This window comes from Ranitomeya imitator, chromosome 5 (genome assembly GCF_032444005.1).
Source record: "Ranitomeya imitator isolate aRanImi1 chromosome 5, aRanImi1.pri, whole genome shotgun sequence".
NCBI classification, from domain to species: Eukaryota; Metazoa; Chordata; class Amphibia; order Anura; family Dendrobatidae; genus Ranitomeya; species Ranitomeya imitator.
The window spans coordinates 512,123,456-512,136,708 of record NC_091286.1 but is presented as its reverse complement, the minus strand read 5'-3'; positions in this window follow the sequence as shown (position 1 = coordinate 512,136,708).

Sequence of the window (13,253 nt, the reverse complement as noted above, 5' to 3'; positions counted from 1 at the left end):
AATCCTGAGTATTTCAGCTGATACTATTCAATATTTTACGCTGTCTAAATTTACTTTTTTTCAAAGCGTTTCTAATGTTGGAGATTAAAGACTATTTGCAGTTGTTTTCATTTTGTTTTTGTTTTCTAAATTGAATAACTTCTTTAATTTGTGCCATCCACCTAACACTTTGATATAATATTTAATTATTAGGTTTTTATACTGCTGGCTTCACACTATTGGGCCACTGACATTTTGGTGTATTTTGGTCAGTATTTATAGAATACTTCACTATTTATAAGCTAAAACTAGACATGGAACATAAACAGAGAAACAAACTAAAAAAAAAGAAAGATTAGCTTGTTTTGCCTGTTTTAGATTAACTCCTGGTTTTGGCTTATAATGCTGATGCAAAACATCGACTAAATAATTCAGTGTGAAAGTTGCCTTTCACTGTATTCATATGTATCTACTGTCCTCTGTGGACAGATACCTGATCTGTGTGTCAAACACTTTATTTTGTTATAAATGTAACCTGTCATATCCAGAAATCTAATTTACCTACAGATATAGAGTTAACCTGCTGGAAAATAGCATTAAAATCATGCCTGCCATACCAGAGGTGTGGCTACCATGAGAAAATTAATTTAGGACTTTGGTTACTAGCATAAGATATAATACTGTACATCTATACCATTAACAAATTGTGATATCGGCTTTGCATAAAACCACCGTGGATCGTTGGCCTTAAAGTAGTTGTCCAGTGAAAACATTAAGAGTCAGAATAGGTGTCTGACAACTTGCTGATCGGATGGGTCCCACTGCTAGGACCAGCAACAATCGGCAGATAACTTTTATCCCCATAATAAAATAAAGCATCTGGTCAGACACTGGACCACCACTCCATTTATTCGCTATAAAGCTAATGGAATAAAACAAGCACGGTATTCAGCAGCCCAACAGGGAATGAATGGATCAGTGGTCGCGCATGTGCACTGCCGCTCCATTTCAATAGAGATTAAAGGTACCTTCACACATAACGATTTCGTTAACGATATCATTGCTTTTTGTGATGTAGCAATGATATCATTAACGAAATCGTTATGTGTGATAGCGACCAACGATCAGGCCCCTGCAGGGAGATCGTTGGTCGCTGGCAATGATCAGGACCTTTTTTTTGGTCGCTGATGACCTGCAGTCATCGCTGAATCGGCGTGTGTGACGCCGATCCAGCGATGTGTTCACTGGTAACCAGGGTAAATATCGGGTTACTAAGCGCAGGGCCGCGCTTAGAAACCCGATACTTACCCTGGTTACCATTGTAAAAGTAAAAAAAAAAAAAAAACAGTACATACTCACATTCCTGTCACATCCCCCGGCGTCAGCTTCCCGCACTGACTGTGTCAGCGCCGGCCGGCCATAAAGCAGAGCACAGCGGTGACGTCACCGCTCTGCTTTACGGCCGGCGCTTACACAGTGCAGGGAAGCTGATGCTGGGGGACGCGACAGGAATGTGAGTAGGTAGTGTTTTTTTTTTTTACTTTTACAATGGTAACCAGGGTAAATATCGAGTTACTAAGCGCGGCCCTGCACTTAGTAACCCGATGTTTACCCTGGTTACCCAGGGACTTCGGCATCGTTGAAGACAGTTTCAACGACGCCGAAGTCTTTCCCCGGATCGTTGGTCGCTGGAGAGAGCTGTCTGTGTGACACCTCCCCAGCGACCACACAACGACTTACCAAAGATCATGGCCAGGTCGTATCGCTGGTCGTGATCGTTTAGTGTAACGGTACCTTAAGATTCCATTCTCAAAGGCAGACTAATCTGATCAACACATTATCAATTATCATATGGATAGGTGGGAACTTGCTTTCAGCAGACAACCTCTTTGAGGACTGTATACACATTTGACTAAAGTCGACTGATTTCAGTGGAGTGGCAAGCCATCTTATGTCTATGGGGGCTTCTTGCCTCTTCAATGACAGATGATGTTGAGACAGAAAAGAATAGGGGAGTTTGAATCCAAATGGCATCATTTTGTTGGCTAAGTATTCACCATGGATGTCTGACATCAGCTTACTCTCTTTTGGCCAAGCTAAGCATTCATGTGCATAGTGGAGTCAGGAGATAGCTGTTGGCTGAACTAGTGTTATTTAAGGTGTATGAGCAATAGGGCTGGATGATTAGACATTTTTCCCAGCTGGGAAATAGCATAGCAATTGACACTCACATTTGGAAACAGTACATGAAACACAACTTTATATTGTTATGAAATGGGTTGTACCAAGTTAGGAAGCTATAACCTATCCACTAGATTCTTGATAATATGCTGATCACTAGGAGTTTCACTGCTTAAACACCACTAATCTCAAAACCCGGGCTCTGTACTGCCCATCTGAGTTAATTGATTGTCGAGTACCACTATGCATCATTGCTCCATTGGTAACAGAATATAATGGTAGTAGAAAGAGATGGAACACTTTTACCACAACTTTGGCAAACTCTTTACCATGCAACCTAGCAAAAAGTTTGTTTTCAATCATGGTAGCAATGTCTAGTGCTAAGTGTTTTGCGCGGTACAATCTCAAAGGCAAACTTTTCTTGGCAAAACTCACACAAGTACGATAGTTTGTACCCCTTCCCAACACTCACAAAGTAGTACCTGTCCAGTCACGGGTGCACTCGTTCCCAATGCTTGTGCACTCTACCACCTTAGCTCCAAAATCATAACAACTTCCTGTGAACGTAGCCTGGCTTTTCGTAAAGACATTTTCTGACACATTTCATTAAGTAATTCAATACTAATCTTAATTGACCAACCAGGGCAGAGACTGACTACAAACACTATCTCTCTTATGGATGGATACCCATGCATTACATAGGCAGCTTATAGAAAAAGTGTAGTGTTTTATTTGCCCTGTGTGGTAGCTGCAGGGAAATTAAAAAATTGCTAAAAGACTCCTCTATCCACAGCTCGTAGTTTTGAGGCCCAGCAGCTAGACAACTTGATAATTGGTCCTACTCATTGTATATTAAAATGAAAAGTATAACACAAAATGGATAAAGGAAATTGTTTTTATCTCCTTCCAAAAACATCACATGCTTTATTTTCTAAGTCTCCTTACAATGCCGCAAAGACGTATTGGTTATTTTATTTATGTCATTATAGAAAGCTTTTATTGGCATCCCTTTAGGTAGAGAAACAAAGATAATGTTAAGCTATTAAGATACAACTTCCAAGGTAAACACTGTGCGGATTAACTGGTTTTCGAATGAATAAGTGACATTTTCAGTATAATAATGTGTATATAATGGCTTGTTCATTATTTGGCACCTTGAGACTCATTTTAGTGTTGACCTTTGAAATCTTTTGGATCCTGGGAACACCATTGATTTTGGATCAAATAAAACAATCTCTATTTACTGTGGTTGTGTGCTGTTTAGACCAGCTGATGAGCTTACTGCTTCTTTCATTGCTGTGTTTGCTAAATTGTTTTTAAGAGCTTTGCTAACTTGTTCCTGTGAGGGCTCCTTTACGTAGAAACATCATAGAATGGATGCACAATAATATTTTTTCATGTCTGTTGTACAATAGGCAATTTCGTAACAGATGCATACAAATCCATTAAATATTTTTTTTTCCATGCTGTGAAAATTGAAGAAGAGTGGGAATGCTGAAATATGGAAAATTATAAGATCACAAACCCCTCTGCTGCCATTGTGTAATGTACGGGGAGTTGCTCAATGCACTGTTAACTGGAGACGCATTACCTAGAAGTAATAGCAGTTTCAATCATGTTTCATCAGCATTATTTTGTTTTTCACATTGTACAGCTTTCATACAATTGCTACAGTATGAGTCATTTGGTAGCTTTGTTACTTTGGAAGGATTACAGAGGTTGTGATACAACAGCGTGCACATTATTCCAAGCAATCACTGCTGCTGATAAATGATTCATTTGGATTATCAGAACACTACTTTTCTGGTGCAATAAAATGCTAATGTATCAATAAATCATTGAGCGGTCTATGTTCGCGTTCTCAGTGTGCACTCCGTTTTACAACCAGCCAAAATATGCCGAATGCTGTCAGTATTTTTAAACTTGCTACCAGGTGAATAACCAAATGCTTTTCTCTGTTTGTTTTTGCTGGCACTTATGTACATTGGCTGAGCTATTCAATGTTTCACTTTGTATTAAACAGAAATAGATGCATCTGTCTTTCTTTTTTTTCTGATGTCCTGTGGAATCTTGGATGAAATTTTCACGATCTGTTTATGAAAAGAGAAAATACCTAAAATATGCCTCGGTTGGCTGCATTCCCTTTTTCGAAAGACCCATAAAAGGCAAAAGTAAAACTAAAAACCAATAGAAGAAACATGCTTGAGCTTATGAATGACATTGGCTTGGATGTGACATTAGAGTATGTTCTTCAGTTGTGTGCACCCTGCTGCTCCATTCAAAGTCTATGGCACTGATGGAAATAGACAAGTGACGCGCTTGTCTATTATTTGTCATCACTTCAATTTGGATAATCTAAAAATGATCACCTGTCCTGTGGACACACTGGACAGCTAATAATTCATGTAGACCGAAATGCCTCTCTAAAGAATTTAGTTGGGTTAGAAATCCCGTAGTGACTTGAAACCAGGGATTCAAGCTTCAGGAGGCTAATTTGCATATTCCAGGTGCCTTCTGGGAGAAGCGAAGTCTCCCTAAGCTAGAAGATCGTTGGGTGCAGCCGGGACCAGCTGCTTCGAAAGCATCACCAAACCAGGGATTCAAGCTTCAGGAGGCTAATTTGCATATTCCAGGTGCCTTCTGGGAGAAGCGAAGTCTCCCTAAGCTAGAAGATCGTTGGGTACAGCCGGGACCAGCTGCTTCGAAAGCATCACCAAACCAGGGATTCAAGCTTCAGGAGGCTAATTTGCATATTCCAGGTGCCTTCTGGGAGAAGCGAAGTCTCCCTAAGCTAGAAGATCGTTGGGTACAGCCGGGACCAGCTGCTTCGAAAGCATCACCAAACCAGGGATTCAAGCTTCAGGAGGCTAATTTGCATATTCCAGGTGCCTTCTGGGAGAAGCGAAGTCTCCCTAAGCTAGAAGATCGTTGGGTACAGCCGGGACCAGCTGCTTCGAAAGCATCACCAAACCAGGGATTCAAGCTTCAGGAGGCTAATTTGCATATTCCAGGTGCCTTCTGGGAGAAGCGAAGTCTCCCTAAGCTAGAAGATCGTTGGGTACAGCCGGGACCAGCTGCTTCGAAAGCATCACCAAACCAGGGATTCAAGCTTGAGAAGGCTAATTTGCATATTCCAGGTGCCTTCCGGGAAAAGCGAAGAATTTTTGCCTGTAGGACATTATTGCAAGAGAGCTTGGCTGAGTAGATTACACAAGAAGGAAAACACACAGCAAGTCAGCAGGATCTAGGAGCAACATGGCAGATGTGACAACCTACATGGTGAGCTGCAGCATGTGCTACATGTTCACAGATCGACCAGAAGAAGAATCCAATTTCACCTGTCAGAAGTGTAGACTAGTGGCCCTTTTAGAAGAAAAGGTGCGGGGTCTGGAAGAAAGAATAGCAACTTTGAAACTCATCAAAGAGAATGAAGACTTTCTAGACAGAACAGAAGCATCTCTACTGGTCACAGAAGGTGCAAAAAGTGTCAGAGAACCTCCAAAAGCAGATGAGTGGAAGCATGTGACCAAAAGAAGCAAGAAGACCATGGAGAAATCACCAACCACACAACTGAAGAACCGATATCAAATCTTTGTAGAGGATGAAGATGGCACACCTAAGAATGAAGCAATACCAGCAAGCAAAAAAGAAAAGGGCACACAGCAACAAGTGACAGCAAAAAGTACAGCCAAGAAGCAACGAAGAGTGGTGGTGGTGGGAGACTCACTACTGAGAGGCACCGAAGCAGCCATCTGCAGACCAGACATAACTGCAAGAGAAGTATGCTGCCTTCCAGGTGCGATGATCAAGGATGTGACCGATAGGATACCAAAGCTCTTCAGCTCCAAGGACGTCCACCCATTTCTTCTGATACATGTTGGCACCAATGACACGGCAAGGAAGGACCTACCGACAATCTGCAAGGACTTTGAAGAGTTGGGGAAGAAAGTAAAGGAACTGGATGCACAGGTAGTTTTTTCTTCTATCCTTCCAGTAGACGGGCATGGCACCAGGAGATGGAACAGGATCCTTGATGCAAACAACTGGCTAAGACGATGGTGCAGACAACAAGGATTTGGATTCCTGGACCACGGTGTGAATTACTGGTATGATGGACTCCTCGCCAGAGACGGACTACACCTCAACAAACCTGGGAAACACACATTCGCCAGAAGACTCGCTACACTCATCAGGAGGGCGTTAAACTAGAAGAAGAGGAGACGGGAAGAAAAACATTAGACTCGAACAAAGACGACCCAGGAAAACATACTCAGAAGGGAGGTAAGAACATTTCTAAAACGATCCACAGTGAGGAGATTGGAACAAAACAAAATCCTCTAAACTGCATGCTCGCAAACGCCAGAAGCCTGACAAACAAGATGGAAGAACTAGAAGCAGAAATATCTACAGGTAACTTTGACATAGTGGGAATAACCGAGACATGGTTAGATGAAAGCTATGACTGGGCAGTTAACTTACAGGGTTACAGTCTGTTTAGAAAGGATCGTAAAAATCGGAGAGGAGGAGGGGTTTGTCTCTATGTAAAGTCTTGTCTAAAGTCCACTTTAAGGGAGGATATTAGCGAAGGGAATGAGGATGTCGAGTCCATATGGGTTGAAATTCATGGAGGGAAAAATGGTAACAAAATTCTCATTGGGGTCTGTTACAAACCCCCAAATATAACAGAAAGCATGGAAAGTCTACTTCTAAAGCAGATAGATGAAGCTGCAACCCATAATGAGGTCCTGGTTATGGGGGACTTTAACTACCCGGATATTAACTGGGAAACAGAAACCTGTGAAACCCATAAAGGCAACAGGTTTCTGCTAATAACCAAGAAAAATTATCTTTCACAATTGGTGCAGAATCCAACCAGAGGAGCAGCACTTTTAGACCTAATACTATCTAATAGACCTGACAGAATAACAAATCTGCAGGTGGTTGGGCATTTAGGAAATAGCGACCACAATATTGTGCAGTTTCACCTGTCTTTCACTAGGGGGACTTGTCAGGGAGTCACAAAAACATTGAACTTTAGGAAGGCAAAGTTTGAACAGCTTAGAGATGCCCTTAATCTGGTAGACTGGGACAATATCCTCAGAAATGAGAATACAGATAATAAATGGGAAATGTTTAAGAACATCCTAAATAGGCAGTGTAAGCGGTTTATACCTTGTGGGAATAAAAGGACTAGAAATAGGAAAAACCCAATGTGGCTAAACAAAGAAGTAAGACAGGCAATTAACAGTAAAAAGAAAGCATTTGCACTACTAAAGCAGGATGGCACCATTGAAGCTCTAAAAAACTATAGGGAGAAAAATACTTTATCTAAAAAACTAATTAAAGCTGCCAAAAAGGAAACAGAGAAGCACATTGCTAAGGAGAGTAAAACTAATCCCAAACTGTTCTTCAACTATATCAATAGTAAAAGAATAAAAACTGAAAATGTAGGCCCCTTAAAAAATAGTGAGGAAAGAATGGTTGTAGATGACGAGGAAAAAGCTAACATATTAAACACCTTCTTCTCCACGGTATTCACGGTGGAAAATGAAATGCTAGGTGAAATCCCAAGAAACAATGAAAACCCTATATTAAGGGTCACCAATCTAACCCAAGAAGAGGTGCGAAACCGGCTAAATAAGATTAAAATAGATAAATCTCCGGGTCCGGATGGCATACACCCACGAGTACTAAGAGAACTAAGTAATGTAATAGATAAACCATTATTTCTTATTTTTAGTGACTCTATAGCGACAGGGTCTGTTCCGCAGGACTGGCGCATAGCAAATGTGGTGCCAATATTCAAAAAGGGCTCTAAAAGTGAACCTGGAAATTATAGGCCAGTAAGTCTAACCTCTATTGTTGGTAAAATATTTGAAGGGTTTCTGAGGGATGTTATTCTGGATTATCTCAATGAGAATAACTGTTTAACTCCATATCAGCATGGGTTTATGAGAAATCGCTCCTGTCAAACCAATCTAATCAGTTTTTATGAAGAGGTAAGCTATAGACTGGACCACGGTGAGTCATTGGACGTGGTATATCTCGATTTTTCCAAAGCGTTTGATACTGTGCCGCACAAGAGGTTGGTACACAAAATGAGAATGCTTGGTCTGGGGGAAAATGTGTGTAAATGGGTTAGTAACTGGCTTAGTGATAGAAAGCAGAGGGTGGTTATAAATGGTATAGTCTCTAACTGGGTCGCTGTGACCAGTGGGGTACCGCAGGGGTCAGTATTGGGACCTGTTCTCTTCAACATATTCATTAATGATCTGGTAGAAGGTTTACACAGTAAAATATCGATATTTGCAGATGATACAAAACTATGTAAAGCAGTTAATACAAGAGAAGATAGTATTCTGCTACAGATGGATCTGGATAAGTTGGAAACTTGGGCTGAAAGGTGGCAGATGAGGTTTAACAATGATAAATGTAAGGTTATACACATGGGAAGAGGGAATCAATATCACCATTACACACTGAACGGGAAACCACTGGGTAAATCTGACAGGGAGAAGGACTTGGGGATCCTAGTTAATGATAAACTTACCTGGAGCAGCCAGTGCCAGGCAGCAGCTGCCAAGGCAAACAGGATCATGGGGTGCATTAAAAGAGGTCTGGATACACATGATGAGAGCATTATACTGCCTCTGTACAAATCCCTAGTTAGACCGCACATGGAGTACTGTGTCCAGTTTTGGGCACCGGTGCTCAGGAAGGATATAATGGAACTAGAGAGAGTACAAAGGAGGGCAACAAAATTAATAAAGGGGATGGGAGAACTACAATACCCAGATAGATTAGCGAAATTAGGATTATTTAGTCTAGAAAAAAGACGACTGAGGGGCGATCTAATAACCATGTATAAGTATATAAGGGGACAATACAAATATCTCGCTGAGGATCTGTTTATACCAAGGAAGGTGACGGGCACAAGGGGGCATTCTTTGCGTCTGGAGGAGAGAAGGTTTTTCCACCAACATAGAAGAGGATTCTTTACTGTTAGGGCAGTGAGAATCTGGAATTGCTTGCCTGAGGAGGTGGTGATGGCGAACTCAGTCGAGGGGTTCAAGAGAGGCCTGGATGTCTTCCTGGAGCAGAACAATATTGTATCATACAATTATTAGGTTCTGTAGAAGGACGTAGATCTGGGTATTTATTATGATGGAATATAGGCTGAACTGGATGGACAAATGTCTTTTTTCGGCCTTACTAACTATGTTACTATGTTACTATGTTACTTTCCTTCATAGCAGGGATTACAAGTGCTGTTGATAAGCATTACATTTAGTTTTGAGAAATTTGATCATAATTGCATTGTACATCCTATTTATTTATTTATTTTACTCACTTCTATTGCACCATTAATTCCACAGCGCTTTACAGACATTATTAACACTGTCTTCATTGGAGCTCACAATCTAGATTCCCTATCAGTATGTTTTTGGAATGTGGGAGGAAACCAGAGAACCTGGAGGAAACCCATGGAAACACGGGGAGAACATACAAACTCCTTGCAGATGTTGTCTTTGGTGGAATTTGAACCCAGGACAACAGCGCTTCATGGGTGCAGAGCTAACCACTGAGCTACCGTGCTGCCCTAAGCTCCCTAAGAATCCATCTTTGAAAGACTGTTTTAAATTACAATAAAGTATACTTTACACTCTGCTCACCTAGTTCATTTGGGGTATAGGAACAGACAGAGGTGAGTCTTTAAATTAGGGTCCTATCTGCTAGAGGTAACCTTCTCCTCGGCAGATGGACTCACACACTTTGATAAAAATGTGTGCATAGTACCTTAAATTTGTATAAATGCAGCAACTGGAGAATTCAGGTATATAATTGGAACTTATGTACATAATGTTTGCAAAGTATTGCTGTATGCTGTTCGTACTTCAAAGATGAAAATTACCATAACCTCAGGGTTTAGAGGGGGATCAGTGGCTGTGGGTCTGGAGGTGACTGATGAGGCAATTTTGGCCCTGAAGGCTCGCCCACATACATGACATAAGTAAGTAGATGTGCTCAGGACAGTAGATACTGCTTGTGCCTTTCACACAATTTGCTTTTAGTGATGAGCGGGTGTACTCCAGAGCACGCTCAGGTGGTCTCCTAGCATTTGTAAGTGCTGGGAGATTTAGTTTTCTTTGCCTCAGCTGCATAATTTACAGCTGATAGTCAGCTTGAATACATGTGGGGATTCCCTAGCAACCAGGCAACCCCCACATGTACTCAGGCTAGCTAGCAGCCGTAAATCATGCAGCTGCGTCAACAAAAACTAAATCTCCGAGCAGTTACAAATACTCGGAGACCACCCAAGCATGCTCGGGAAAGCCCGAGCAACAAGTACACTCCCTTATCACTACTTGCTTTCTTTTTGCCTCAAAAATTCTATCTTCAGTTGTAATTGCTCCTGAGATGATCCTGTCTCGCCATGCTGGATGGTCCAGGGTAAGCTTCTCCCATTCGTTAATGTTAACTCCCAGGTTTTTGAGAGATGCTTTAATACAGTCTTTGTAATGCTTTTTCTGCCCCTTGATGCTAAAAAATCTTAAAAACATCTGCCCCCAGCCACCCCAGAAAAGGCACATCTGTAAGATGCGCTTATTCTGGCACTTGGACTCTCTCTTCCCAATCCCATGTAGTGGTGGGACATGGGGTAATAAAGGGTTAATGTCACCTTGCTTGCTATTGTAAGGTGACATTAAGCCAGGTTAATAATGGTGAGGTGTCAATAAGACAGACACCTATCCATTATTAATCCTATATTAATAAAGGGTTAAAAAAAACACACACATTAGGAAAAAAGTATTTTAATGAAATAAAGACACATGGTGTTGTAATAGTTTATTAAACGCTCAATCCAATTGAAGACCCTTGTCACCTGAAACAAAGTTAAAATAAAAAGACAACAATACCCCTTACCTCTCCGGCGTTACAGTCAAGTCCCACGATGTAAATCCATCAGAAGGGGTTAAATCATTTTACAAGCAGAAGCCTGCTAATGCAGCTGTGCTCTTGCCTGTGAAAAGTGGAGAATTATCGCAGGGGAACGTAGCTACCTAGACTTGCGGTGCTGCGCCCCCTGCTGGCGTAAACTCATATGAACTTGAGCGTGAGAAAATATTCAGAAAAATTCCGACGCTGGGTTGTCATGTCACTTTGGCCAGCCATACCCAGTGATAGTGGATCCGCAGACAAAGAGAAGAATGTGGGTACATCCGCTTTTGTGGCAATGCCTCACTAAAGGCCATTTTCACAGGCTATTTGCATCTTTGTGGACACATCCTGAAAATTTTTACCAGTACTGTCGCATGAGTATAGCCACAATTGATATTTTGTTGGTGACAGTGTGACCTGGAATTACCTATCAGAACACCAGGATGTGGAAATGTATATCCGCAGTGGAGCGTCTTCTCCTTACTTTATGGTATGTATTCACCATCCTCACATACTCTATGTTGATGATGTTTTTATAATATAAATGTGTTATTTAGTTTTGAATAGCAGCTGAAATAAATTGATTAACCCCTTCATGACCCAGCCTATTTTGACCTTAAAGACCTTGCTGTTTTTTGCAATTCTGACCAGTGTCCCTTTATGAGGTAATAACTCAGGAACGCTTCAACGGATCCTAGCGGTTCTGAGATTGTTTTTTCGTGACATATTGGGCTTCATGTTAGTGGTAAATTTAGGTCAATAAATTCTGCGTTTATTTGTGATAAAAACGGAAATTTGGCGAAAATTTTGAAAATTTAGCAATTTTCACATTTTGAATTTTTATTCTGTTAAACCAGAGAGTTTTGTGACACAAAATAGTTAATAAATAACATTTCCCACATGTATACTTTACATCAGCACAATTTTGGAAACAAAATTTTTTTTTGCTAGGAAGTTATAAGCGTTAAAATTTGACCAGCGATTTCTCATTTTTACAACGAAATTTACAAAACCATTTTTTTTAGGGACCACCTCACATTTGAAGACAGTTTGAGGGGTCTATATGGCTGAAAATACCCAAAAGTGACACCATTCTAAAAAATGCACCCCTCAAGGTACTCAAAACCACATTCAAGAAGTTTATTAACCCTTCAGGTACTTCACAGCAGCAGAAGCAACATGGAAGGAAAAAATGAACATTTAACTTTTTAGTCAAAAAAATTATATTTTAGCAACAATTTCTTTATTTTTCCAATGGTAAAAGGAGAAACTGAACCATGAAAGTTGTTGTGCAATTTGTCCTGAGTACGCTGATACCTCACATGTGGGGGTAAACCACTGTTTGGGCGCACGGCAGGGCTTGGAAGGGAAGGAGCGCCATTTGACTTTTTGAATGAAAAATTGGCTCCACTCTTTAGCGGACACCATGTCACGTTTGGAGAGCCCCCGTGTGCCTAAAAATTGGAGCTCCCCCACAAGTGACCCCATTTTGGAAACTAGACGACCCAAGGAACTTATCTAGATGCATAGTGCGCACTTTGAACCCCCAGGTGCTTCACAAATTGATCCGTAAAAATGAAAAAGTACTTTTTTTTCACAAAAAAATTCTTTTAGCCTCAATTTTTTCATTTTCACATGGGAAATAGGATAAAATGGATCCTAAAATTTGTTGGGCAATTTCTCCCGAGTACGCCGATACCTTATATGTGGGGGTAAACCACTGTTTGGGCACACGGCAGGGCTCAGAAGGGAAGGCGCGCCATTTGACTTTTTGAATGGAAAATTAGCTCCAATTGTTAGCGGACACCATGTCGTGTTTGGAGAGCCCCTGTGTGCCTAAACATTGGAGCTCCCCCACAAGTGACCCCATTTTGGAAACTAGACCCCCCCAAGGAACTTATCTAGATGCATATTGAGCACTTTAAACCCCCAGGTGCTTCACAGAAGTTTATAACGCAGAGCCATGAAAATAAAAAATAATTTTTCTTTCCTCAAAAATGATTTTTAGCCTGGACTTTCCTATTTTGCCAAGGGTAATAAGAGAAATTGGACCCCAAATGTTGTTGTCCAGTTTGTCCTGAGTACGCTGATACACCATATGTGGGGGTAAACCACTGTTTGGGCGCACGGCAGGGCTCGGAAGGGAAGGCACG